Source organism: Pelodiscus sinensis, chromosome 12 (assembly GCF_049634645.1).
Source record: "Pelodiscus sinensis isolate JC-2024 chromosome 12, ASM4963464v1, whole genome shotgun sequence".
Classification (NCBI taxonomy): domain Eukaryota; kingdom Metazoa; phylum Chordata; order Testudines; family Trionychidae; genus Pelodiscus; species Pelodiscus sinensis.
In genome coordinates this window covers 18,556,224-18,582,419 of record NC_134722.1, presented here as the reverse complement: position 1 = coordinate 18,582,419, position 26,196 = coordinate 18,556,224, and the positions used below count along the sequence as shown (strand labels likewise).

Sequence of the window (26,196 nt, the reverse complement as noted above, 5' to 3'; positions counted from 1 at the left end):
AATCTAAGGCTTGAATTTAATATGCCCATGTAAGGCATTTCCTGATCCAGAATGTGTAGACAGAGGACTGCAGAAGGAAGAAGTCAGCTCTGTAGCTAAAGAATGCAAGAGGATTTGAAATGTTTCTTTAATGTAAAACAGATTCTTAACAATAATAATCCGGGGGATGGGACATTTAGAAGTAGGTCAATGTTTTTCACAGTCTTACTAGTTATCTGTCTCTTTATCATTCAACAAGCAACAATAAAACTGGAAATGTGGAACTAATAATTCTACAGATTCATGGAATAAAGTGCAGGTATATATAGGCCCTGATTCTGCAATAGAATCTTTGACACATCAATGAAGTTTCTCCAGCTTGCACCCGGACTGGCACCAAATATTTGCAAGTACAATGTCAGTACTTGTCTGTGAGAAGAATATTTGCCTAAACAAAAAACTATAACAGCCTGCATCTCTTTTGCTGCCTACAAACTTACTAGTAAATGAATATTTGTTGGAATGTTCACATGTCCTATGTATGTTTACAAATAGCAAAGCATTGTGTTCCCCTTCCACATACAGTAAATTGGTGATGGGGAAGAGCTTTGTGGAGTTTCTGGTTCTTTTTCTTTGCCAGATTATGAATACTTACAGAAAATGATCTTGAAAATTATAAAGATAAATATCTATACTGAAAGCTAGATCCTGGAATTTATATTTTTCTAGTCAGGAACAGAAACATGTGACATAAGTGTGCATACAAAGGTAAATCACACTGCCCACACTTTTTTAAATATTGACTACAATTAAATTTGTGAAAAAATTCTGTAATCCAATAATAAACATGTCTGAAAGTCTCTCTGGTTGGGTACAGAAAGTGCTTTCTAGGTTGTATGGTACTGAAAGAATGAAACTGTTCCTAGAAGGAGACATTGTGTGGCCATGAGTCTTTCCTGGGTCTCCTCCATTTGGAGGAGAATATGACCAGGCAGTTGACCTGTAATTGAGAGGGAAACCAAGGCAGCATCAGATGAAAATAGACTAAGTATATGGCACTGAAGAATGAATGTTTGAAATGTTTATTTGGTCTAGTTAGGAGACTCTCCCATAAAATATGAGGTTAGATTTAAAAGTAATAAAACCCGATCACTTTCAGTATTGCCAAAACTGTACAGAAAAAAATAGAAAATTGGGGGAGTTTCAAAAAATGTGATCATCTAAAGAAATAAGCATTCTCCATATGTTTGTGAGGGGTGAGAGCTGTTAGCAATTTTGATTTAGTGCAAGGTAGAAACACATTTCCATGCTCCTGAAGCCCAATCAGTGAGATGATCAGCTATTTAGCTAATTCTCTTTTGTTGCTCAACTGCTGCAAGGAAATAGCCAGTGGGTGGGAGACCAGCTGAAATGAGTCACAAACGGCCAGTCAGTCAGAGAAATGTAGTCAAGCGGAGTGAAGGACCTTGGTTCACTCGCTGGAAAATGTCAACACAAACTATGAGGTATTGACTAAATAAAATGTCAGTGCAACACTGCAAAGTACAGTTGCCCATGCTCTTCATAATGTGCCATAAAAGGTAAGGAATATCTGAGAACTTGGCAGGATAAGAAGAAAAGTGCATCTGATAAGGGAGGAGTGTGGGGAAAATGTTTTTATTAGGGTGACTTTGGGTGGACCTCATTATTTGTTAAGGCTGAAGCCATAGATGAATGATCCCAAATGAGGGAAATTCAAGATGAGTATTATCTCACCCCTTCCTGTGATCTGAAACTTATGTTTCTAGCTTAAGAAATATTTATCTGCCTGGTCAATATATTTTTTTTAAAAAGATGGTGCTTCATTTGGGAGATAGGTTTTGTTTTATTCAGTGATTTGGAACTTTGGAGATAGTCCCACTTAAAATAGGAGTCAGAGTGTAGGTGAAGTCATCACTGTTACCTGACAAACATAATTTATCACATGCCTCTGCAGTTTTTCATGTGGATGTCACCATATCTGTGATAGTATTTCTCTATGATCACTAGTATAGGGATGGATGTGTTTTGAGATTCTGGATCTAGTGGGTTTTTTGGTTGTACTTAGCCCTATAAAATACTTGTTTTTTTTTTTTATACATGTTTACTATTGCAGCTAATATGACTTAAAGCATTCATACTGAGAGCACAGTATATAGCAGTGTGTATGGTAAGAATTGCACAGCATCACAAATTGTTCCATAACACTTTTTATGCTTGCTTTGAATCCACAAGGTCAGAACATTCAGCATTGTTCTACTATCAAAGAGAAATAAGATTTTGTTCTCTTTTGGAAACTTGCTCACAGATTTTGTTTTCATTGCAGGCAGTTCAAAACAGTGTAACTTGCGAAGTAAAGATGAAATATATTTTGCAGTTTTTAAAAAAACCTCTCTCTAGAGACCCAGAGGCACCTCACAAATCTAGTTGTGTACATCAGCACTCCCAACAACAACCATTTGCACAGCAGTCAAGGCCATTCTTGTCTGTATCCTCAGCTGTAAATGATCACACTCTACAGCAGGAAGACTGCTATTTTTTTCTGATCTTTTTTATGAATTCTGTGCATCTTCCCCCATTTCCCCTTCAAGTCTTAGAAGATTATTATTGTTTATTTTGGTAGCATCTAGAAGCCCCAATAATCACTGAGGCTCTGTGCTGCACATTGTATGAGAGAAGAACATGTTGATAAGAACATATGATCTAGTGTTCTGAGCTCAAGACTGGGGTCTAGAAACTCCTGAATTCTAATCCTCTGTCTAACCCCAATATATGCTGGTCTTTGGTAAATTATTTAGGGCCTTACCCTGTCTGTGTTGTTGAAGTGAATAAGAGTTTTCTCTTGATTTCAGTAAGAGCTGGATTTGACACCAAATCACTGTGTCTCAATAGTCCCAATTGTGTTTAAAAAGGGGGGGGGGGGCTAATATTAGCCCCTCAAGAAAGTTGACTATTAATATTTAGTGCTTTGAAGATAAAAGTACCAAGGTGGTTTTTTTTTTTTTTTTTTTTTTTTTTTTTGTAATGAATTCAGGATGGTTGGGATTGGCGAATGACTGTTCTGTGATTGCTATCATGTCACCTTTTCTTGTAATTAGCTGCCTCTTTAGCATAGGGTTTTGCTCTGATATTCATCTTTAACTGCTGCTGAAATCTTCAGGTATACTGGTAGCCTGCACCTCTAACTGCTGCAGGATGCATCAGAAATACAATGACTTTGCACTGACTTCTGTGGACTATAAATAAAATACAGGGCAGCACAGACACTAAAATGGAGGACCAGCAGGGAAGACTTAAATACACAATTGCTGTTTGGGTTTGATGTAAGCTTTCTCTAGGCCTGTGCTATGGAGCTGGTGAGAGAGAGAGCTACTGAAAAACACATAGAATATGAGCTATTCTGTAATGTGCATATTTGCGCTGAAAAACTCATTTTTAGACAATTCCTCTGGCCTCCTGAAGTTCAGGTAAAGTTTATGTGTCTGGATCATAGTATATATAAATTCTAACAGAGGAAAAACCACACATTCTTCTTATTTGCAGTGTAATGAAGACATTCCACTCTGTTTTGGTACAATTATATTGTCAAATGGAGGACTGTTCAAGTAATTAGTAACATAATTAGGAAAGCTTTTTCTGCTTACTCTGCCTTCATTTGAAATACAATCCTTATTTCTAATGTTCTTTAGAGCAGGGCAGATTTCTTAAAGAAGAAAAGCTTTAATGAACGGGGGAGCCATGGGAATCTAATACATTATATTTTTATAACTGCCTCAGACAGGCTTAATTTGCCATCTTTAGCAAATAAAAGCCAGGTTACAAAGGAAGATACATTTTGTGATTGTATCTTTTTTCTTTTCCCACCGAGGACTTGCTGTTTCCGAGGCCTGGTTCATGTCCTTACTCACTGACAAATGTTACATCAGGCATACTTCTTGGGGGGAGGGAGAAATCTCCTCTGGAGTTATACTGGTATGACTGGAGAGTTTTGAAATAAGCAGACAGACTCGGAGTGAAAACACTCGTTGCACCAAGAAATTCTTTGGCAATTTCTTAACTCTGGCATAATATAATACTTAACTTTAATATATAGACTTTGATAACTGTATTTTTGGTATGAAGGCTATCTAGAGCTACTGATGACCCAAATGATGATAGGACTTGGGGTCAGAAATGAGAGAGTTTACAGATGGGTACATCTCCAACAAAGAACAGATGCAATATTTTGTTGTACATGGAAGAAACATGACTACATAAGCCATTTTTAAACATATTTGCCATGGATTTGGAAGCATAGGATTCAACTGCCGAGTGCCGGGTACTCCCAGGGAAAAGTTAGGCATACAACTCCAATCAGATTTGAGGGTATTATTTACTTGATCTTGGAGGATTGTGACTGTAGGGCATCTCCAGTATGATGTTGAGAATCTTCATTTCCCAGTGAAAACAATTAAGGGTCTCAGTCATACAGTTTGCTAAGGGGTTCATGAAAGGGCTAAAGCACCTTACTTTACTTGAAGAGTGACATGCTTGAAGTAGTGTTCATTAAGTCAATGACTTAACTCAGGGAGAAAGGTATTACTTAATCCAGGTAATGGTAGCAGAATCTGGCTCAAGATCATGCCCCATATTGAGAAGGTATTGATTTGTGAAGGAGTGTAAGGAGGTGTCCTTTGTATGCTCTACTCACAGTTCCAAACCTTTGCCTTATGTTGGGCTAGAACAAGGTCCAGTTTCTTTTTGTAAATTAAATAGCCACCCCAAAGCCTGATGGCAGGTTAAAGAAATGCTCTTTCAGGACATAATTCAGCAATGTACTTAAGCATGTGCCTAAACTCAAACACTTCAATAGCACTACTGCTGTCATGCTTAAAGCTAGGCATATGCTTAAGTGCATTGCTAAATTGGAATTTCAGTCTGTTCTGCTAGATCTAGAAAGTCTTTAAGCTTACATTTAGGCCTGGTAAATTATTGCTTTGAAGAGAGTGCTTAATTTTGTCTCTTACTATTTTTAAGTGGGGAAAAAGCCTCTTAAATGTATTGATGGTAATATGGCAAATGATTGTTTTTGAAAATGCAAGAAAAAACAACAATCCTACCTGTATTTTACAGTATCCTGCAGACATTTTATGTAACAGCTTATCATAACTTTTTATTGTCTTCTACCTCTTATCAGGACAAGCAGATTCATCATTTTCATGTTTTTCTCCATGTATAAGAGGTGTGAGTTAGGAGAGGACAAGTTTTTCCACAATGGCAACTAGATTTATCGCTTTAATAGATTGTGTTGAGATCCATTGCAGATGAGAGCCATGTTTACCTGAACACACATTTGTTGGTGAATTTCCTCTTAAACTCCTTTTGACAAATGTGGCTTCAGAACAGAAGAAATAGTCTTCGAGGTAATTTTTCTGTTAAATATGGATTAGCTGTAGTATCTGATATGCAAGAATGCTGTACATTTTGTATTGCATCTCTTTACTCAAGTACAGACAGGTAAATTATCATAAAGACACAACTCCCACTACGGTATATGAATTCATGTTTGGTGCATTCAGCTTCTGACCGATATTTCAATCCCTGTCATAAATAGAACTAGTAAAAATTATCTGTACCTAATATTTTTCTTTAAAACATTCCTTTCTTAAAATCAGATATTTCACACACAACCCCCAATTTCAATAAAATTTCATTTAAGAAGTATGAAAGTAAAGTTGCAGTTTTGTCTTTATTTGAATTGAAATTTTCATGATCTGTGTTTGGAAAAACAAAATCTAAATGCAAACTTGAGATTAAACAATGTTTTGCTGTGTTCTATAATATCTTTGTCAATTTTATTTTAATGTTCCAGGAAAATAAGTAATACAACTTTCTTGGAAACATTTCACAAATACAAAATAGGATTTTATATTGTTTTTATTTAAGTGCCAACAAAGGAACTGAGTCCATCTGAAAATCTAGCCCACAATGCTTCAAACATTGGTTTTTCTTATTATATATTCGGTAAATTACATAGCAATTGAGGCAATTTGCAATACATCAGCCAAAAATGTAATGCTGACTACTCAGGTAGGTTTCATAATCTTTAACAATATCCAAAAGCTTTAGTGTTTACTTAGTTCTTGCATTGCAAGGCTGCCATTTAGGTAGTGTGTCCAGCCTCGTAGAATAAATATTGGCATAAGCCACCCATGGGAGTACAGGCACAGACACAAGCAACCAACTTGCTCCCTCAGGGAGGTCTGCAGCTGTGTGTGGTATGAGTCCTCTAACAGAAAACTTACATGGCATCACTGCTTCTATTTTACTGCAATCCGTGTTTCTTTCAATTGATAATTAGCTATAGTGATGCAACTTTCTAGACCAGTTTAGAAAAATAAGTTGCCTTCTTGGGGGGGAAGAGAGGGTTGAAGAAGGTCCTCAACTTACACAAACAAGATTGGGGCTTGAGAGCTAATCGAGCTAGATAGCGTTAGTCATCTGATATGTCAGTATTAGGTGCCCATATAGCTTCAGCATGCTGCTGGACATCTTATTCCTGTTGCACTAGATAACAAAATAACAGCTGAAAAATATAGTTACATTAACATCTTCCCTCTTAAATTCCCATATCTTCTCAACGGAAAAAAACAGTTTCACAAAATGCAAAAAAAGGGAAACAGAACATGAAATGTGACAAACATTGAACCATCTCTAGAACTGCAATCACAGTGGCAGCTGTGAGAAATGATAACGTAGTAATATGTACCACAATCAGATTTTTCTGTCAGGCAATGGTAGCAAAATCTTTTTATATTTAAAGAGTCAGACAGGCACAAACCAATGTTCAGGCTTAATCTATGTAGTTTTGATTAACAGGCATTTCCTTACAATAGAAAGAATTTTAAAGTGGGTAAAATCTGTTTCCAAGATGTGTCCAAATCCATGTAGGGTAAATTCTAAACCTGGAGACTGGCAAAAAAAAAAATCAGAATCTCTACTAAACTTCTCCACGCAGTGCTGTGTAAAAGTCAAAGTCTGCAAGAGATTTTGATTTCTTTGACACATATGGTTCACGTTTCTTAACTGCTAAAGAAAACTAGAGGTACATGATCAAAATGTGCTAGTCCTTCACAGAACTGATAAGGTTTTCCTATAACTAACTCACCTTATATAGTATTGTATATTTGTGACAGTCATTTCACTTACACGGTATCTATGTTTGTCCAAATCCACAGTGAATGTAGAAGGCAATCTAATATACCTTACATGGTAATCCACCAGTTTCAAGTGTTTCAGAAAGATCTGCTGGAAATAGTTATGTTGGTGACTTGAAGTCTGCTATATTTAATATTTATATTCATTACCCATATTGCAGTAGTTTTTTTTTTTTTAGGCCACAACTCAGTTTCCAGTTACAAAATCCATTTATAGTGTACTTTTGTGTTCTCAAATATGCAGTTCTCATTACATTCAGGGGCTCAACTTGGCCCTAGATATTTTGGCAGGCCAACGCTAACCTCAGATCAAGTCTAGATGTAACTAGCAAGGATGATAGAAACCAGAAAATCAAAGGGTTTCAGAAAATGTTTAGGACTTCTTAGGTTCGCGGCTTTGCCAGCTGTTGGTATCTAAGATACAACTTATGATTACTTTATTCTGTTTCCTTCTGGCTTTTACTCTTCTCCTGCTCATTTCTTTATAATTTGACTAGCAGGGGAAAGAAAAAGCATTACTCAAAATCACTTGTACTCCATCCAGTTTTTAAGACTCCAAATGAGAATGAGTTTTACTGCCTGGAAATATCAAAATTGCTGTTCTAGAAGCTTTGTGACTTCCTAAAGCATGTTCTAAACAGCTAGAAAGTGTTGAGGCTAAGAATTCATGCATTTGTTGAGATGGAGGAAGCATAACAAATCTGTCAGGAGCATTTGTGAATACCTATTTCATCCTTGGTGGCTGCAGACAACTGGTGTGGGTTTTTTTAAATATTTTTTTTCAAAAGTAGCATTTACCAAGTTCATGTTCATAATGTGAAATTCTATCCTTAGATACATGTGCTTGGTGCTCATTTTAAGTCATTAAAATTGCACCGTTCTATTTAACCTGAATAATTTCTTTTTAAATCTAAAATTAGGAGTCATAGTGGCATTACAAAATGGGGACATTTTATTGTGGAGTTCTTCCTGAAGAAAACATTGTTTTGGAAAGGAAGGGTCATTTGAGAATGGATGACATACTTGATCTAGCAGATTGTCAAGTTGTATTTGACCTAATGCAATGTTATGGAGTGCTAGTGACCATGGCATAGTAAAGGTTGAAAATACCATACTTTAATGGGAAGCTTTTTTTTCAATCCTCCTAATTTCTCAAAAAGGCATCAATCCCCCAAGATGTGTTTTGTGAAACTTCCCCCTTGGAAATTTAGAAAACCTTAAAAAAGGTATGTCCATTTGCTGACTCTGAAAATCTCTCATGCGCCTTCTGGTTTATCTTATCTCCTAACTGGTTTAACTTACAAACACGGTTGGTTTGTTTTTCCTTTCATCTTCCTCCTCTTGGCTAGTGCTGTCTAGTGTGTGTTTTCAGGAGACCATGGGAGATTTAGAAATCAATGAAAGTTTTGCGAGACGCGGTGTATCATATCTATGCCATAACAAGCAGTTGTTAGAGCAGTAGTGTCCTGTGAAGAGAAGGTGCCGAGGCTGAAGGGGGAGATCCTGTGAAGAAAATAGTATGCTCTTTCTTTATTTGCAGATCAGGAATTGGGGAAACAGACCACAAAATATGTTGCTTAAGAGATTTTATAAGTTAAGGATTTGTTTTCTCCCTGCCCAGGCTGAAATGAGTTTGTACAATACAACAGTAAACTCCCACCAAATGTAAGTTCTGTACTGATGCCACCTGATGAGCAATACTAACACACTTTTTTGTGTTGTGGTAATACTGCACTCGGTGCATAGAGTACATAACTGTTTCAGCTCCCTGGCATAACTATTCTCCATTCCCAACAATCTCTGGCTCTCAAGTACCACAGCAAGTCCCAGTGACATTATAACATGCATTACAATTCATAAAGACTACAGCTCATGGACACTTGGATTTTCTGGTGTACCTCTGTATTATTACCACTTGCTTTAAGCTTCATAGCCTTGATTAATCTTGCACTGAAAAACAACCGTATCTCTCCTGTGGACTGGAGTGAAAACAATCTGCCAAAGGATGTTGAGGGACAATTTTATACTGATATTTCTTCAGTGGATTCTAGCAGAGAAGAGACAAAAGCACAGGAAAAGAAACTCTATGTGCAGAGAAAGGGGCTGCAAGGATAAATGACTGAGCAGAAAAGCTGGATACCTCATCAAAGCTTATCACACTGATGGGAAGCTGATACTATCAGTGAAGTGTCAAGAATGCACTAAGCACTGATAGAATATCAACAGCCAAGGGACAAGAGGCAGAGATGTGCCAAAACTTACACAGGAGTGCCTGCATGTTCTAAATTCCTCCTGACTTTCAGATGACAACTCAAAGATTACTTTGGTTCTATGATGAAAGCATCAAGGGAGATGTCAACATTACCAAGAGCGCCTACAGGGTGTCAAAGAATCAAAACAGAAAAGGGCAAATCAGTAAAAAGCAAATACCATTTTAAACTGAATTTTGTGGGACCCGGTAGAGACCTGGAAATAGACAACGGGGAAAGACAAGCATCTTAACTGAGTGCTGGTGGAAGGAACTGAATGTGGGATATTCTGGAGGGAGGCTCTAAGTCTCTGGCAGTTGGTTGCAGAATGGGGCTGAACTCCTCAACCTCAAAAACCTTTTGAGCTCTGAAGGCGTTTCAGCTTCTCTTGTGCTAATGTACCAACATATGAGTAGGGATCCCATCAACATAGGGACAGACTTTCAAAATAGTTCACAACCCAGCAACTGTCATTGTCAGTTGATGGTGCTGAGTCCTGAGCATTTCTGAAAATCTGGTTGCTTCATGTAGGGGCCTAAATGGAACACAAAAGTTATACAAATGTAGCCTTGACTGGGATGCTGAGTACTTGTAAAAATGTGGCCAGTAGTGTCTTGAGAGAAGAAGAGTTCCTGTCTTCAGTATGTTTGCTCATGGGGAAAGTCAGGTCAGACTTTGATACTACTTTTGTAATATTTTAATTGAGAAGCTGATAAAAAGCATATAGTTAGCTAGACCTGCAAGCATTTTGAAATACAAACAATACCTTTCTTTCCAAGAAAATCTCTCAGATGATCAATTTTTAAACATTCTTTACAAATTAATTAGATGCCTTTAACTATCACATTTTAAATTATCACTTCCCCGTTGAACAATGTAGGGTAAAAATGATTATTTTGTTTCATGTAAATTCAAATGTCTTCTGTGCTTTTTTTAGTGTGAAGGTACTGTTTGAATTTGTTTTTTCAAAGTGAACACGCAATTGCTGGTTCAACTAGGTACATCTACCCTAACAAGACAGTGATCTGCTGTATGGGGATATGGAGTTTTTTTTCATTTGATTTTTAAAATCAAAGGCTACAATGACAGCAGCTCTTTCAGAAATGCCACAAGTCAGTTTTTATCACCTTCTCAGTTCTAAATGCAGTTGCAATGATGAATTAAGAGGAAAAAAACATTCAGTTGTACAACAGTATAATATTACGAATTTTTTTTTTCTGGATGGCTGAGCCTAAAATCTCAATTTGGAAACCCACTGAGAGATGAAAAGTCCTGCTATTTTTATGTATAATCCTTTTTCTCCATGAGTAGAGTTGAAAGAATATGTATATTACATCCTATTTTCAAACTCTGATACCCCAAAGGAACTTTTGTATTTTTAAAAAGCCCACCTATATCATTTTGTGTAAGACATCATTTCCTTCCCCCCCACCCCCACCAAATCACTGGCATGCCTGGGGAAGAAGCTATTAGTTACAGGACTACCATTAGCTTTCTTGGGATAATTCAGAATTTTAATATCTTCCTTACCTCTGGAGTAGTGAACACTCTACAAGATTGAAGGATTCACCTCATAGTGGGAATAAGCAGATAGGACTCCACTCAGTGTACCCTTAAAGAACAAACATTGCCCTCTGTTTCCTCTTATGAAGCACTGAAATGCCTTGCTTTGTTAAAGGTTAACTGTTTGGTTTCCTAGGCCAGGACTACACTAAGGGGCAATATCTAACTAAGGTATGCAACTCCAGCTACATGAATAGTATAGCTGGAGTCAAAGTACCTTAGTTTGAGTTATGTAGCATCTCCACTGCAGGGGGTCGATGGAAGAAACTCTCCTGTGAACTCCTCTTATTCTTCTCAATGCAGTGGAGTAGTAGATTCAATGGGAGCATGAGCAGAGACTGAATTAGCATGTCTTTACTAGACCCACTAAATCGACCCCTTAGGAGATTGGTCCTATGCGGACCAATCTCCTGGTAAGTGTAGACAAGGCCCTAGATGGGTAAAACATCTGTTGACTCTGATGACAGTTTGGGCTATTAAAGGCCTTAAGGATTTGACTTTTATCCAATCCTGAAAGCTGCTTGAGGCTGGCAAACTCCTGCATGATGCCATGTCTATAAGTCCATCAGCGTCTGTATTGGCACAGGCAGCAACTTGCACAACCAGGGCTTTAATTTGAAAAGTCAGTCCAGGAAGTGGCCATGGGTGAGGGAAACTTAACTTTTTCTTTCAACTGCTGACTCCTCTTCTAGCTTCTGAAAGAATGAAAAAGAAGCCCCATATTATTTTTTCAACAGGCAGAAGTTCTTGCTCTACTTGATCCGATGATATAGTAGAAGAGAGGAAGATCTAACAAATTTGCATGCATAGGCCAATGCAGACATCTTGAAAGAAACATCATCAGTAAACTAGAGACCATTGAATTATGTTGGTCATTACATGGGGCCACATTATGAGTAGGTGTAAACCAGAATGGCTCCATATATGTCAATGATCTATCTCAATATACATGAGCTGACAATCTGGCCTATAGCTTTAAGGACTGGATACAATCCCTTTATGACTTATAATAAAGCAGGGGCATCCTTTGGGATGCCGGTTATCTAATACCTTTTTCTTAGAACTTCAAAGTAACATTGCCACTCGTTCTGTAAACAAGTGTCAGCACAATTTTATTGCACTCCTGATGTGTCAAAACAGACTTGAAGTTTATGTAGAACAACTGCAGTGTTTTGACTTGTAAAAAGCCTTTTGCTAAAATATATTGCCTTCTTTATTTACATGTGCTTAAATGTTAAATGACTACGTAATGAGATGATAGCTCTGAATATGGAAAGGAAAGAGTAGCAATTTCTCTTTCTTGGTCCAACTTTTTGTACAAGCAGTAAAAAAAAAAAAAAGGCACCCAACAACAATAATGCTGCTAAATAACATGTGAAAAACAGAGAACCCGTTGTCAAAGAGTTGACTGAAAGACAAGTAAGTATTTGAATTGGCCATTATCATGGGTCCATGAGAATAGTCAACCTGCTGGAGGTTGTTTTAGATACTTGGAGGTTCCATGTGTAATAGAGAGAAGGTGAGGTGGGCGAGGCCATAGATGGATTGTTACAGCAACCAGACAGTATGGTACAACTATTTTCTTTTGTGCGGGCAACTCTTGTATCAAAATGCAGCTCAGCATGGACAACCAACACTTCTGAAATGTAGAACAATGAGCAATATATTCTAGGTCTGAAGATGAGGCTAATCTTTGGCCCAAAATGCAAAAAAATATATTTACTAGGCTCCCATTTATTTTATTTTTTCCTGTACTCATACCTGCTCATTGGACCATGCCAGCCTGTAGAATTCTGTTAAGTAATGTGGAGTGCATTTCCTTGGCAAAGGTATAGGTTGTGAAATGGTAGGTTTGGGTTAAATGAGAGGTTGTAAATTGCTTACAGTATTTAGCTTTCTTTTGAGTCACTCTGCAGACCCCCAGGAAGTGCTGAGCTTATGCTGGGTGGGAGCCTGCTTGGGTCCACCTCTTGTGAGGTGTTTATTTCTCTATTAATTATATGTGTCCTACTAAAAGCATGTTTTTTTTTTTTTTTAAGCAACCTGATCCATTAAGGCTTGCTTTCTAACCAAGCCTGTGAGGTATGCTTCTGCCTAGCCCATTTCATGATAGGGTAAGCATCTCGCTGTGGTCTCCCATGATATAACCTAGTATGTTTACTAAGATGCTTCTGTTGTATACACATTTTAAAATGTATCTGAATATAGTGCATCATTTTCTTTCAGTGGAATCAGCTGTATTCTGTATAGTTAGAAGTAAACTTTATTTGCTTCTTTGGATTCCCTTCCACAGCATATTTCTCTATCAAAACCTTCAAAGAAGTAAAATTAGGGTTTGAAGTTTAAGGTGATGTAAATAAAGCTTGCTCACTATGAGTAAAAATAGTAAGCACTGTAAAAGGAATATAAATGGATTATAAAGCACTGTAAAAGTTACTTAGTCTGGTTTTTTTTCATTCTCTTGAGTGTTATGCAGCCTAATCCTCTACTGTTATGGACACTAAGCTAGCAAGATTACTTCAGAGTAGCAGTAAAGGGCTATATTTTCTTCCTAGCCCATTTCAAGCTACACTACAATTAGTTTTGGGCAAACCACATATAGTTTGCTGTTTTCTTTGTTGTTATTAGAGGAAGTTTTCACCCAGCAAACATTTAATTTGTGCCATCCGCTGCATTTTGTGGTTGGGAAAGCCATTATAAATAATGATAGTGACTTTCCATGCTGTATACCACTTAAAATTTTCAGCTGCATGCTGGAATTTTAACCTTTAGATGTATCACAGTAATGGCATGTCATCCCTAAATAATGAAATGCCAACTGCTTGCTGAAAGTAGTATACACCTATTTTCAGCTTGGAAACCGTCATCACTTCTCATAGTAGCTTAACTTCTGGTATAGTATATCTACTGAGGACTATACAATAGTGAATAGGATAAATGTGATGAATGGGGAACATTTCTAGCAGAAGTCAAATTTATTAATAAACCAAGCAGTCTGGGGGTTTTTTGGATGGGAGGGGGTGGAGTTTAAACTTTATTTTCATTTACTGTTAGATTATTTTATAATAACAAACCAATTGTTAATAAAATCTTAAGGCTGTTTTCTGAATGAGTTAAATCACTAAGCACACAGTTATTGATGATCATTTTTCAGCCCTGCGATTACTCTAAACAATTCCAAAATTGTGTGGGAAATGGTGGCAGTTCCTGAGTGAAGATTATTTGAAGCCTAGTTTTTCTCCATACATGGATAGAACTTTACATTTCAAAGTTAAATGATCCTTTTAAGGCACCATTTTCTTCAAGAGCCACTTTAAAATATATTTGCTAAGTGGTTTCTAAACAATTTTCTTCCAAAAGAAGAATTAACAAAATTTACTATAGATTTAAAAAAAACACAAAAGTCCTACATGACTTAAATCTCTGCTAATATTCATCACCAAATCACTTCCGTTGCATTCTGTCTTCAGTTGGTCTATGGTTCCTCTGTTTAGTTGAACTTCATAGACTTCAATGAAGTATGATTTATTGACAGCAAAAGGATTTACATTATAGCCCCAACTACAGATTTTGCATTTATGTTGATTACTTGACTCTCAGAATGATAACTGGAAATTCTTAACAGGATTTTGTCTCAATCCAGCCCAGTATTACTATCTAGTTGGGAATCCCAACATGAATGATCGCAACACTCTCACTTGTCTGTTTACATATAATTTATTAATATATTTAGTAAAGCCACAGACACTGTAACTCAGCAAGATAGATAGAAAGACAATAGACTATAAACCTGAACATCTGTCCACCCACTCACACCATCCCTTGCAGAACAAGTTGAAATATGAGCCGTTATCTTCCTCGTCACCTATTCAAGACTCCCGGTGGCCATCGTTCAGGCACCTCCCAGTGGCTACACCTTTCTCCTTCTGCCTTTGGGAGATGCCACTATGTCTGATGCATATTCAGTGGGGCTATGTCTACACTATAGCCTTATCTGCAAAAACATATGCAAATGAGGTGGAGCGTGGAATATTGCCAGGCCTCATTTGCATAATTAATGAGGCTCTGTTTTTGTGCAAGAGGCTTTTGCGCAAAAAGGAGCAGTCTATACAGCTCCTTTTTGCGCAACCCACCCTCTTGCGCAAGAGCCGTTCTTCCTGAAAAAATGCAGAAGAACAGCTCTTGTGCAAGAGGGGGGTTTTGTGCGAAAGCCTCTTGCGCAAAAAGGAGCCACGCTAATTATGCAAATGAGATGCAGCTATAGTCCATGCTTTGCCTCATTTGCATATGTTTTGCACAAAACGGGGGCAGTGTAGACATAGCCTAGGGGTTTGTCCCTTCTGACAAAATTATTTACTGAAAAACTTACTCTTCTCCCTCCCACGCAACTCTCATATCAATCCAATAGGATGCAGAGTTCACACTGTATAATTGTGTTACATAGGACTGGTTCTGCAGTGGAGATGCAATTTAATAATACCACCATTAACCTATCGAGCCTAAGTCATCATAGTACGGCCATCCCTTTAAAGGTATACATTTGACACCAATAATGTGCCCTGTGGCAAGGAGAGAAAACATATTTATATTGCTTACCATAGAGCCCCTCACACTTTCCTATAATATTATATTAGCTATAGAATAAAGCAGGATTAACTGTATAAATATCTAGGAGTCTCTGCTGTTGCAAGAAGTTATTATGGAGAGAGAGCAGCTAAATAGCCTGAGCTTATAAAGGCTAAAGTTATTTTATCCTCTCGCAGAATGGTCTCTATTAGCCTCTAGAATCACCATTGTATTGATTCTTTTTTTAAAGAAGGTACATATGATGTCTTGAAAATAATACTTTGGATTTATGTTGCTCTCTTCATCTGACTGTCTCAATTTTTCATAGCATTATATAAATAATAGTTAATAAAGTCTCCCAACACCCAGAGGGGTAATGGATACACAGAGATCACTTCTCCCGCCGCCTGAGGTGCTGAATAGCACAACGATATACAACAGTTTAGGATAGGAAGCAAAGAAGAATAACTCAGGTGGAGTTAGAACAAGCATAAGGGAATAATCCAAGAGAGAATTTGTCTAAGACTGTTGGTAAAAACTGCTTATTAACTTTGAGGTAAAACAATTGGAGATCAAATGATTTGTCGCCTCAGAAAGATAGCAAATCCAAAGGAAAAATTACTCCTGATACACACTGGGGCATTGGTTCAAAACTGAGTTGGAGGGAATAATCCTACTGCTCACCAGTGCCATCATCTGTAGCAGTTATATAATACTGGGGGGGGGGGTTAGTATCTTGAAAAACTAAGGAACAAAAATGAAGATAGTTTTGTGAATAATTTGAAAAAAAATCTAATACATCTGTAGTGCCTTGTGAGGTATAGTTCCCATTTTCTATGGGCCAACCTTCCTTGTTAGACTTTATATTCCATGATGCACCATGGACATATGTCCCTCCCTTTACTGAGAGGGAAGACTATGGTTTATTACAGTTCCATGAGGCTTTACAGTGGTATTTCAGAATTAAAACAATTTAATTTTTCAGATGAAACATTTGCATTATAGCTCATTTTTCAGCCAGCTCTCATAAAAATATTACTTAAGATGTGTTTCTCAATTCACTATGCTGTATTGGTCATTATTTCAGAAGCAATTCTGCAGTGAAAAATGTGGTTAAGTGCTGTGAATTTAACACTGAAAAAAAATCCAAACAAACCAAGAGTTGTTTGGTATATATCTGTGCAGTCTACCAAAAGTCTCCTTTTTGCTAAGTAGTATTAGGAGAAACCTTATAGCTCACTGTTGAAGTCTACTACATAAAATATACTTCTGTTTTCAGTCCTATAGAATTTGATAGGGATTTAGACTGGAAATATCAAAGGAGACCTAAGTGACTGAGGCAGTCAACTCTCATTACATTTCACTGGGAGTTGGGTCTCTTAACCTAGACAAGATCTCATCATCTTTTGAAAATTCCAAAAATATCCAATAGAGTTCTATTGAAATGTAATAAGAATTGAGAGAGAAAGTAATCTTCAAATCCATTACTGTCATAAGTTCTTTCCTAAACATTTTCCCTCTTTGTTTGTGTTATAGAATTCTGTGAGAGAGTCAAAAATAGTATAATTTTCTATTAAAGTGTACAGAACTCTTCTATGAGGGGGGGTATCATAACACTACCATTTATGCAGAATTACAAATGCAATCAATACTAAACAAAACAGAATAAAGGCTATATCCTGGTACAAAGTGCTTATTATCTAACGAAACAGTACTGATCTCATTTAATTCAGTGTAAATTAGGAAGGATTGTGCTCAGGTCAATGGGAACATATTGGTAGAAGCAAGAAAAAAGAATAAGATCCATTGTGATCAGAACAAGAAATAGTGCAAAGTAGAGCTATGCTCACCACTGTAATCTACTGCTTCTCTGGTTGCTGTAGGTAAATGGTGTCAGGCGATTCTGGGGGAGTTTTTCTTCTGTACATGGGTATTTATCCCCATCTTGAAAAAAAATTCACAAAACTACTTGGCTCCAATTAGAAACCAAAAATATCTAAATAAGCAACATGCTAGCATCTGAATGTGCATTCTTGTGGCATAGGCTGTGGCATAGCAGAGGTGAGGTTACAAAATTGTCCATTGGTATATATTTGTGCATTGGTGGGAATAGATTTGTCAGTAATAGATACAGAAAGATTTTATCAAGATAAAGGATCCATTGTCACATTTCTCAGAAATTCAGCCTTTTGAGAAAATTGCTTACTAATTAGTCCAGTAATATGCATTATTTGGTCATTAGCTGAGCTTCATGATAATTTCCTAAGTTTAAAAATGACAGTTGCTCTTAGTATTTTCATAGTAAAAAGACCCAAGTTAACTGATGCTGTAAAAGCCATATGCTTCAAAATGTAATCTGCTCTGCTGACTCTCCAGACTATCAAATTTGTATAGTTAGTCATGATGACCATGTGAATCTTTTCATTTCTGTTTAAGCTGATGAAATCCCCCACTTTCATCTCCCAGAGAAAGCTGGAGAAATGGACAGTCTAGTGTTATTCCTACTGTCAAACATGGATCAATGATAGCACTGTCTATTTCTGTGAAATGTGAAGAATCCTGAAATGACTGCTCAGTTGGTGTAAGTTGCTATAGCTTCAGAGATGTCAATGATACTGCACTGATTAACAGTAGCAGAAGGTCCTGACCCCTCATTTCTCCAGAATCATACATTATATTGTTTCAAATCCATGGTTATGAACACTGATGGATGAATAGATACCCAATCAGAGGAATGAGTATCAATCTTAGTAGCCATTAGAAAGTCAGCAGTTGCCAATATTTTCCACATGGTGGTGGTGTGCAGAGTACAGTGTTTTCCCATATAGCTAGAAAAAGAAATAACATTCTCAGTTACTGTATAGTAGTTTACAAATGTATAATTTTTCCTGCTTTGTATCATCATATTTGTGACTATTACTCTAGGGCCCTTCAGAATGATGAGCCTTTGTGGTGAATGTCTGTATGCTGCCATGCTGTACCTCCCTTTTGCACTTTGCAGGCACAGCCCAGCTTTGATCTTATCTAGTCTTCCCCATCTCCTAGGAGCTATGCTGTTTACTTTAGGATGCCAGAATAATGGGATTGGTTTAAACAACTAACATGCAACATTTCACAGGGATTGAGAATAGAGAATGTTTAATTCTCAACTCCTTTGCATTCTGTTTAGCCATTTTTCATCTACGCAAAGTGTATGTAAAATATTTCCAACTTGGAGACTATGTTGTTTTATGTAAAGTGCAGGAAGCAGAGACCTGGATTTCTGTTCCCAGTTCTCCAAATAAGTTGTTTGGAGACACTGAGTAATTTAATCTCCCTTTTGAGAAGACGGGTGATCCCATGCTTAAGGTTCTAGGACTTTGAAACTTTGGTTGAGTTTTCTGCTCTGCCATGAACTTCCTGCATGCTGTGGGGAAAATCACTTTGTAAGTCTGATGTAAAATGTTGAACATTGTACTCACTTTCCTCACTGGGGTTTTCTACATGGTAGATATTGGAGACTGAGCCCATAACTTTTCATGCTACATTATTTTTCTATTGTTGTGTGTGCCACAGTTCCCACAACAACTTGGTTAAATAATGGAAACGATGAGAAAGAATAGAAGGTCTAAAACTGAATATGGAATTTACTCTTGTACTCAGTGATGAATTGGGAAGCTGTCACAGGTTTGTAAATCTTTCCCTTCTCATTTCATTTTCTCTTTTTCATGTTGACCTGTATTTTTCAGGGACCAGGCAGGTCACATTACTGCAGGGCATCAGGATGGATTGGGAATAGCAAAACTTGTCTATCTCCATTCTAGTGACATTCATTCTAAGATATGTGAGCTTTACTCCTTTCCCCCTTCCCTGCTTTCTACCTCTACCTCTTCCTTTTCTCATGCAGTGCACAACACTTTTGTCAGACAGCTGAAGCTAGCTTACCGTTGCATAACTATGCTTGACATTTAATTTAAAATCAAATGTACCATTGTGTAATAGTTTGTTAAACTGTATCTCCGCCCTGACTAACATAAATAACCTTTTCTTCAATGAAGGAGGTAATTCAGTGTCTGGGATATATTTTCAGAATGGTTCTTTCTCATGGCAGGAAAATTGGAAAGGTAAGAGATCAGTCTGCATTGGCTAAACAAGCTCTAGTTGAGGTTCTATAGTTTGTAGCCATTGACAGCACAAAGTAACTCCAAATGCCCTAATTTCTTGTTGGTGAACATATTCTATGGAAGGAGGAAAGCAAGGAGTAACAAGAAACACCCAGGTTGATGGAAAACATCTCTACATAATCATTCTGGCTACGTCTAGTTTGCATCCCTTTTTCGTACACGGGATGCAAATTAGACGTATCGCAATTGCTAATGAAGCGGGGATTTAAATCTCCCCCGCTTCATTAGCATAAAAATGGCTGCCACTTTTTTTCGGCACGGAGCTTTGCCGGAAAAAAGCGCCAGTCTAGACGCGGATCTTTCAGAAAATAAAGCCTTTTCTGAAAGATCCCTTATTTTCCGAAAGATCCGCGTCTAGACTGGCGCTTTTTTCCGGCAAAGCTCCGTGCCGAAAAAAAGCGGCAGCCATTTTTATGCTAATGAAGCGGGGGAGATTTAAATCCCCGCTTCATTAGCAATTGCGATACGTCTAATTTGCATCCCTTTTACGAAAAAGGGATGCAAGCTAGACGTAGCCTCCATGTTTACATCTATATATGCTGTGTTTGCTATATTCAGTTATAGTTTTTCAGAGCATGAATAAGGCACTATGGTGGAAGAAAAAAATAGAATATATGGTGCATACCTATGCAGAAGCTGGTTTCTTAATGCATATTAACGAAGAAACAAATCCTGAACTGCTTATGTTTTTGTCAGCCTCACTAAAACAGCAATTTGGATTCATGTCCGTTCCCTCTGTTATATTTTAGTCATAAAGCTTTGGATGATATATTATTAAATGTACCAAGCTCTCATTTGTTTGAAGCATCTGTTGCAATCGAGAACCACAGTTTTTCAAAACAAAAGAGTAGGGTAGGATTATCTGCCCATTTCACTCAAAATCCATGGATGGCTTATTCAAACTCTATCACAGAAGCATGGAGGGGTATTCTAAGGTCAGTGTCCTGGTCTCTGAGTGGTCCCCTGCTCTGACAAACGTCAGTTGCTGTGTTTCCCTCTTTGCAGATCATTAGTACTGGTATCAAGAGCTGTCTGTGCAAGGGCCTCTTGTCAGTTAGAATAAGAGATGCATGAATTATTTTGTGGTCATTTTATATGAAAACAATCTATCCTATCATTTTTGTGTTTGTTTTTTTTAAAGTCGCCTTCCTTTAAGCACCTGCAATGTACGTAGGGCAGCATTGGAGTCCTAGTGCTCCACAATGACATATTTTGGGAGCATTCTGCCTATTTTCAAACTAAAGAATCATTGCATCTAAATAACATGCATGTATCGTTATAAATAACTGTAAGAGTCACTGAAGCATAGCTTCAGTTATTGCAAGCTCCAGCAGTGGATAACAGCTTGTGATGTGAGTGATGCATGCTGACTGGGAGATGAGGGAGAGTAGTAGCAATCAAGATTCATAATCTTCCATCGCACCCTGCTGCGAACGGACATTTGTTTTTAAAGCTATTGGTATTTAAACCATAAAAGCAAGAACTAATAAATCTCTTGAGGTTGTTATTTGAATTGGGGGAGCATTGTGCTGAAGGTGTGTACAGTGCTTTATGTAGGTGGATATGAGACATGCTCTCTGTCCTGAGAGATCCATGAGCTCAGTTGAATGTGGCAAGAAATACTATGGTTAGTTTTGTGATTGGGGGAGGGGGAGAATTTGGAGTAGGCTGAATGAAGAGGGGAGGGAATGCCCTCAAGTACAGGAGACTGCACCTGGTTGGGTTTAATCTGAGGGAAGGCAATTCAGTGCTTGTCTCTTCCATCCACAAATGGAGTGTGGAAAAAAAATGTGATGCTGGCTGAAAGGCTCAAGCAGGGAAGATCAAGGATTGCTGAGTGATAACAGGAAAAGTCTGTAGTGAGGTGCCTTCTTTTGGAGATGTCCTCCTGCAAGAAGCCACAGCACAACCAGACTTCACCAGAAATTGAGACAATATCACATGTTCTCCTTTTTTGAGTCAGAGAGAGTCCAAACAACTTTTGAGTATAAATAGCCCTCATGTGGTTAATGTTTTACCACAGAAAATCCTTTAACTATAAACCAAGAAGAACCAAATTCCCACCCAGCTATTGACATAAAGCCCTGGCATCTCTCACTATGCTCAGATCCTCTTAGCTCCAGTATCTCTTACCATGCTCACCTACCTGGTATTGCTGTCTTGTCTCTGACCGTGCCTCACCCCTTCAGTCCTCTTGGGATATCTGTCTTCAGGTCACCAGCTCAGAGTACCAGCAGTCATCTACCTCTGGTACTCTGTAGCCACAGCTCTCTGGCTCAAGAAGGTCAGCAGATATCTCCCTCTGCCAGTTTTCTGGGAACTCCTCCTCTTTCCCAGGAAAGGCCTGCAGAACTTTCTGCTTTGTGCAGGCTTCACCTAGGTAACTCTCTGCTGCTCCTTCTCTCTCTTTCCTGTGGGCACAGGCAGCTTTCACCAGCTCCTTCCTGTTGTGCTTCAGGGATCTGCTCCACTAGGGTCCATCTGCCCTCTCTCAGACTAATTTGGGATCACCTGATCAGTCACTAGTTTCTTCCCTCTGAAAGAACCACTATCCCCTTGTAACAGGACCATGGTGCAGTGCAATCTCACAATGATTCATGCTGATTCCACCACAGTTTCTCCTGGAACTTGGAGGAATGAACTTTTTAGGGTCAGTTACAACACATATTTTCAGTGCCAGGACTTGTCAGCCCCTGGGGAGGGAGGGAGTGGCCCTACTCTTTGCAGCTCTTTCCAGGAGGTTAATGTGACCAGTGGAACTAAGCAGGATCTGTGTTTGGCCCTGTGCAAAGGACAGTGATGAGAGGGGCAGCTGCTCATTTTACCTTAGTCTAGCCTTGGGCATTAGTGTACATTTGAGCCCTAAACTTTCTAAATCAGCAGATTTCTCTGCATGGAGTATATTCTCTCTTTCTCTAGACATATTAACTTCCACAACCCGAAGGACCCAGTGGAATCTGAGTAAGAGAAACCAAAGCTGTGTGAAATGTCTCCAAAAGCCTCTGCAATTCACCTTGTTTTATTACAGACTCAAATCTCCGGCTGTGTTCATTGATTCGGTAAGGTTCACGAACCTTATGAGGAAACCTTGCCCAGTTTACAGTGTGTGTCAAAAATTGTGTGCAATTTATCACTTCAGTGGGAAACCAGGTGAACTCTGCCAGTGTGGCGGCATTTAACTTTGTGGCTTCCTTTTACAGTGAGCCAAATACTCTAAATGAGATGCAGTAGGAAAGGCCTGGAATCTCATGACTCATCACTGGAAAGTTGTGGCACAAGCCCTTGTGAAGTGCTAATGCCATCTTCAACTCACTTCTGGTACAAACGCAGCTGGCAGGTTTTCATAGCAAAGGTTTAACTATTTTTTATTTTTTTTTTCTTAGTGGGATAAATAGGCCATGTCCTTTGTAGATGTTTCCCTTTGGTGTCTTGGCCCTGAACTTTCGTAGTACCTCATTTACATTTGACTGCCACAAGATAAAACTGTGCCACCCTGGACAAGAAGCAAACATAGCTGAGTTTTTGTAATGCAAAGTGTGGGGTGACAAGGAATGGTGGGTATGGTAAGAGCTAAGATGACCAGTTGTTAATTTTATTTTTACTGATTGGTCTAGATGTTATACTTTCAATCCCCTCACCATATTTTCCACCTCTCACCCAAACTTTTTTATTGTTTTGATCTTTCTGTGTCTGTTTCATCTTATACCAAAGAAATTGCATCTCCATCTCATAACAATGCAAGTAAGGTCTTGTGACAGGATGTTAACCTGCTGAAAGTTACTGTGAAAGATGAGAGGTGATAGGAAAAAAAACACAAATGAAAGAATACATTCTAGCTAGCACATGGGGTATGGCTAGACTGTGGGGGCATTTCGGCTGGTATCCTGAAAAAACTGCGCTGTGTCCAGGGAACATGTTTGCTCTTCTGCTTTTTTTTCTTTCCACTCTTTCTGAAGCCCCTGTATTCCTCATTCTACAAGGAAGAAGGGGGCTTTTGAAAGAGGGTTTTTTCTGACATTTGGACCAGTGTAGATGGGCCAAATGTCAGAAAAGCCTCTTCCAACAAAAGAATCAGAAAAAGGTATGCAAAATGTGGGGTGCATTTTGTGTACCCTTTTCCAACAAAAACTTTTAGTCTAGCCATACTCATGGGGTGGGAGAAAGACTCAGCTGGAAAGAAATGCTGGGGAGCATTGCTCACGGAGTTGTCAGGACATGAGTGAAATGTTGATCTCACTGAAGTAAATGAGGCCACCATATCACCCAGTACCTTCTCTTCACATTTAACTATGGAGAGCCATTATATTACAATAAAACTCCAATTGTCTGGCATCCAGTGGTCCGGCACTCCCGATAGTCTGGCACTGATGGGAACCTGGAAGTGCTCCGGCCAGCCGGACAATTGGAGTGGCTCCGCGACACTTCTTCAAGTCCGCTGCTGAAACTGACCAGTGGCGGACCTGGGGAAGCGGTGCAGAGCAGAGCAGCTAGAGTGCTGTCAGGTTGGTCTCACAGTGCCGCTGAGGTGAGGGGCGGCGCTGTGGGACCAACCCAGAAGCACCTCAGCTGCTCTGCCCACCCTCCCCCAAATCCGCCGCTGGTCACTTTCAGCAGTGGCGGACTTGGGGAAGCCGGGGGCAGAGCAGCTGGGGTGCTTCTGGGTTGGACCTGCAGCGCTGCTCAGGAGAGGGGCGGCGCTGCAGGAACAACCCAGGAGCACCCCAGCTACTCTGTCCGCCCTTCCCCAAATCTGACGCTGGTCACTTTCAGCAGTGGCGGATTTGGGGAAGCTGTGGGGCAGAGCAACTGAGGTGCTGCTGGGTTGGTCCCACAGCGCTGTGCCTCACCAGAACCTGGTTTGCCCCACGCCGTGCCGTTCCCTGCCTGACACCCCCCTCTCCCCCAGACCCGTCACAGCCCCCCTGCTGGAGTACCTCCTGATACTCCAGTTTATTTGATAATCCGGCACTTCCTGGGTCCCAAAGATTCCAGATTATTGGAAGTCTGCTGTATAAGGATTAAGCACCTGAGCGTATGGATTTTTTTTTCTCTCTGTGGCCCATTCTTGGTTGTATTTGACATGAAGTATTCTGCATGAGTAACCGTATAGTACAGAGAAAAGATGGATGGGTGACTGGACAGTAAACTAATGTAAAATAATACTGTTAAAGTAGTGGGCATGTTATTTGCACCTATTTGAGGAATAATGTCAGACACACAATTATAAAACAGCTTAATGTTTTATAAATGTGGGTGGAAAGGTTTACTTTGCCTCTTGAGAGAGAGAATAAATACCCAACTATTACTTAATAGAGTAAAAGGCTAAATATTTTCAATTGGAGCTGAACAGTAGTTATTTAATGTAATGCATCACCACAAATTTTTAACAGCTTCCCGCTAATGAATGGAGATTGCTACATCTGGTTCCCCCCCATAAGAATTATTTCCTTTGTACAGCAATAGGAAGCTTTCAAAAGACGTAAGGAAATCATTTTTTACTGAATTGCTGGCACTTACATTATCAAAGTGATCTCATTGCCACTCATTTAAAAAAACATTATTTCTTACAGCAATTAATTCATAGAGACTTGATTTTTTTATGACGATGTATGGAAAATCATTGTAGTAAACCTTGCACAAAGAATTTTTTCTTCCAATGTGTAATAGCAAGGGTATGCCCTTGCAACTCAGTCTTATCTCTTTATTTAGTGGAACTTTTGTCATGACACCTGTTCATATTGTCCCTTTCCCAACCCCACACACATCCCTCTACTGGAAGAATTTTGAATAGTGATGAGTGAACCTCAAATAAGTTACAGAATTGGTTAATTTCAAATATATATCGAAAATTTTAAGTTTTCTATTTAACTTCTTTGTTGTGGAATTTATACTGAAAGTATGACCTTTTTAAAAAAATTATTTCTTTTGTAGTAAACATTTATGGCATCAGTCATGTAGAAAATACTGTGAGGGTAGTCTTTCTTGCTTTTCCATTTGTAGTCCCCCCAACAGGTATCAGGAGATTAACACGTGCATGTATGCTGGTTCTTTTTAGACTGAAATTTTAAATGCAATGTAAATTATCTGCACACTTACTTCCTACTAATTTTAATAAAATCTTGGACTACTTTGAAAATCTGAGTCTTAAAAGTCAGCTAAACTTTTCATATGTAAAGGTGATAGCTGGTTCTATGTGTGTGGGGTTTTTTTTCCCCCCTTAAACCAAGATCATTTCAAGCAAACCTAATTTAGGTCCCTTTATAATGCTATGAGTACACGCCCTACTGAGGTGTAGGTATGTGTGAGGTCTTCGTAATTTCTTCAAAAGTAATTGTACTCTTTAACAGGTTTTTAAATTATAGGAGAACAATAAAAAGCTGCTAAGACCTGTAAACATATCATCTGCATACTTTCAAAATGAGCCATATCATCTGCATACTTTCAAAATGAGCCAACAGATTA

At 38.6% G+C, this 26,196-nt stretch overlaps 1 long non-coding RNA gene across 2 annotated transcripts in view; it reads left to right on the top strand.

Annotated features, from left to right (window-relative positions):
• The first annotated feature begins 1,181 nt into the window (after positions 1 to 1,181).
• Positions 1,182 to 26,196, top strand: part of LOC102452250 (uncharacterized) — a 108,660-nt gene continuing 83,645 nt past the window's right edge. The window contains exon 1 of one of the 2 annotated variants that reach the window (XR_003090736.2): positions 1,182 to 1,559. This is a non-coding gene — a long non-coding RNA (uncharacterized LOC102452250). The remainder of the gene's footprint in view (positions 1,560 to 26,196) is intronic. The other variant, XR_012906806.1, reaches the window with a different exon arrangement.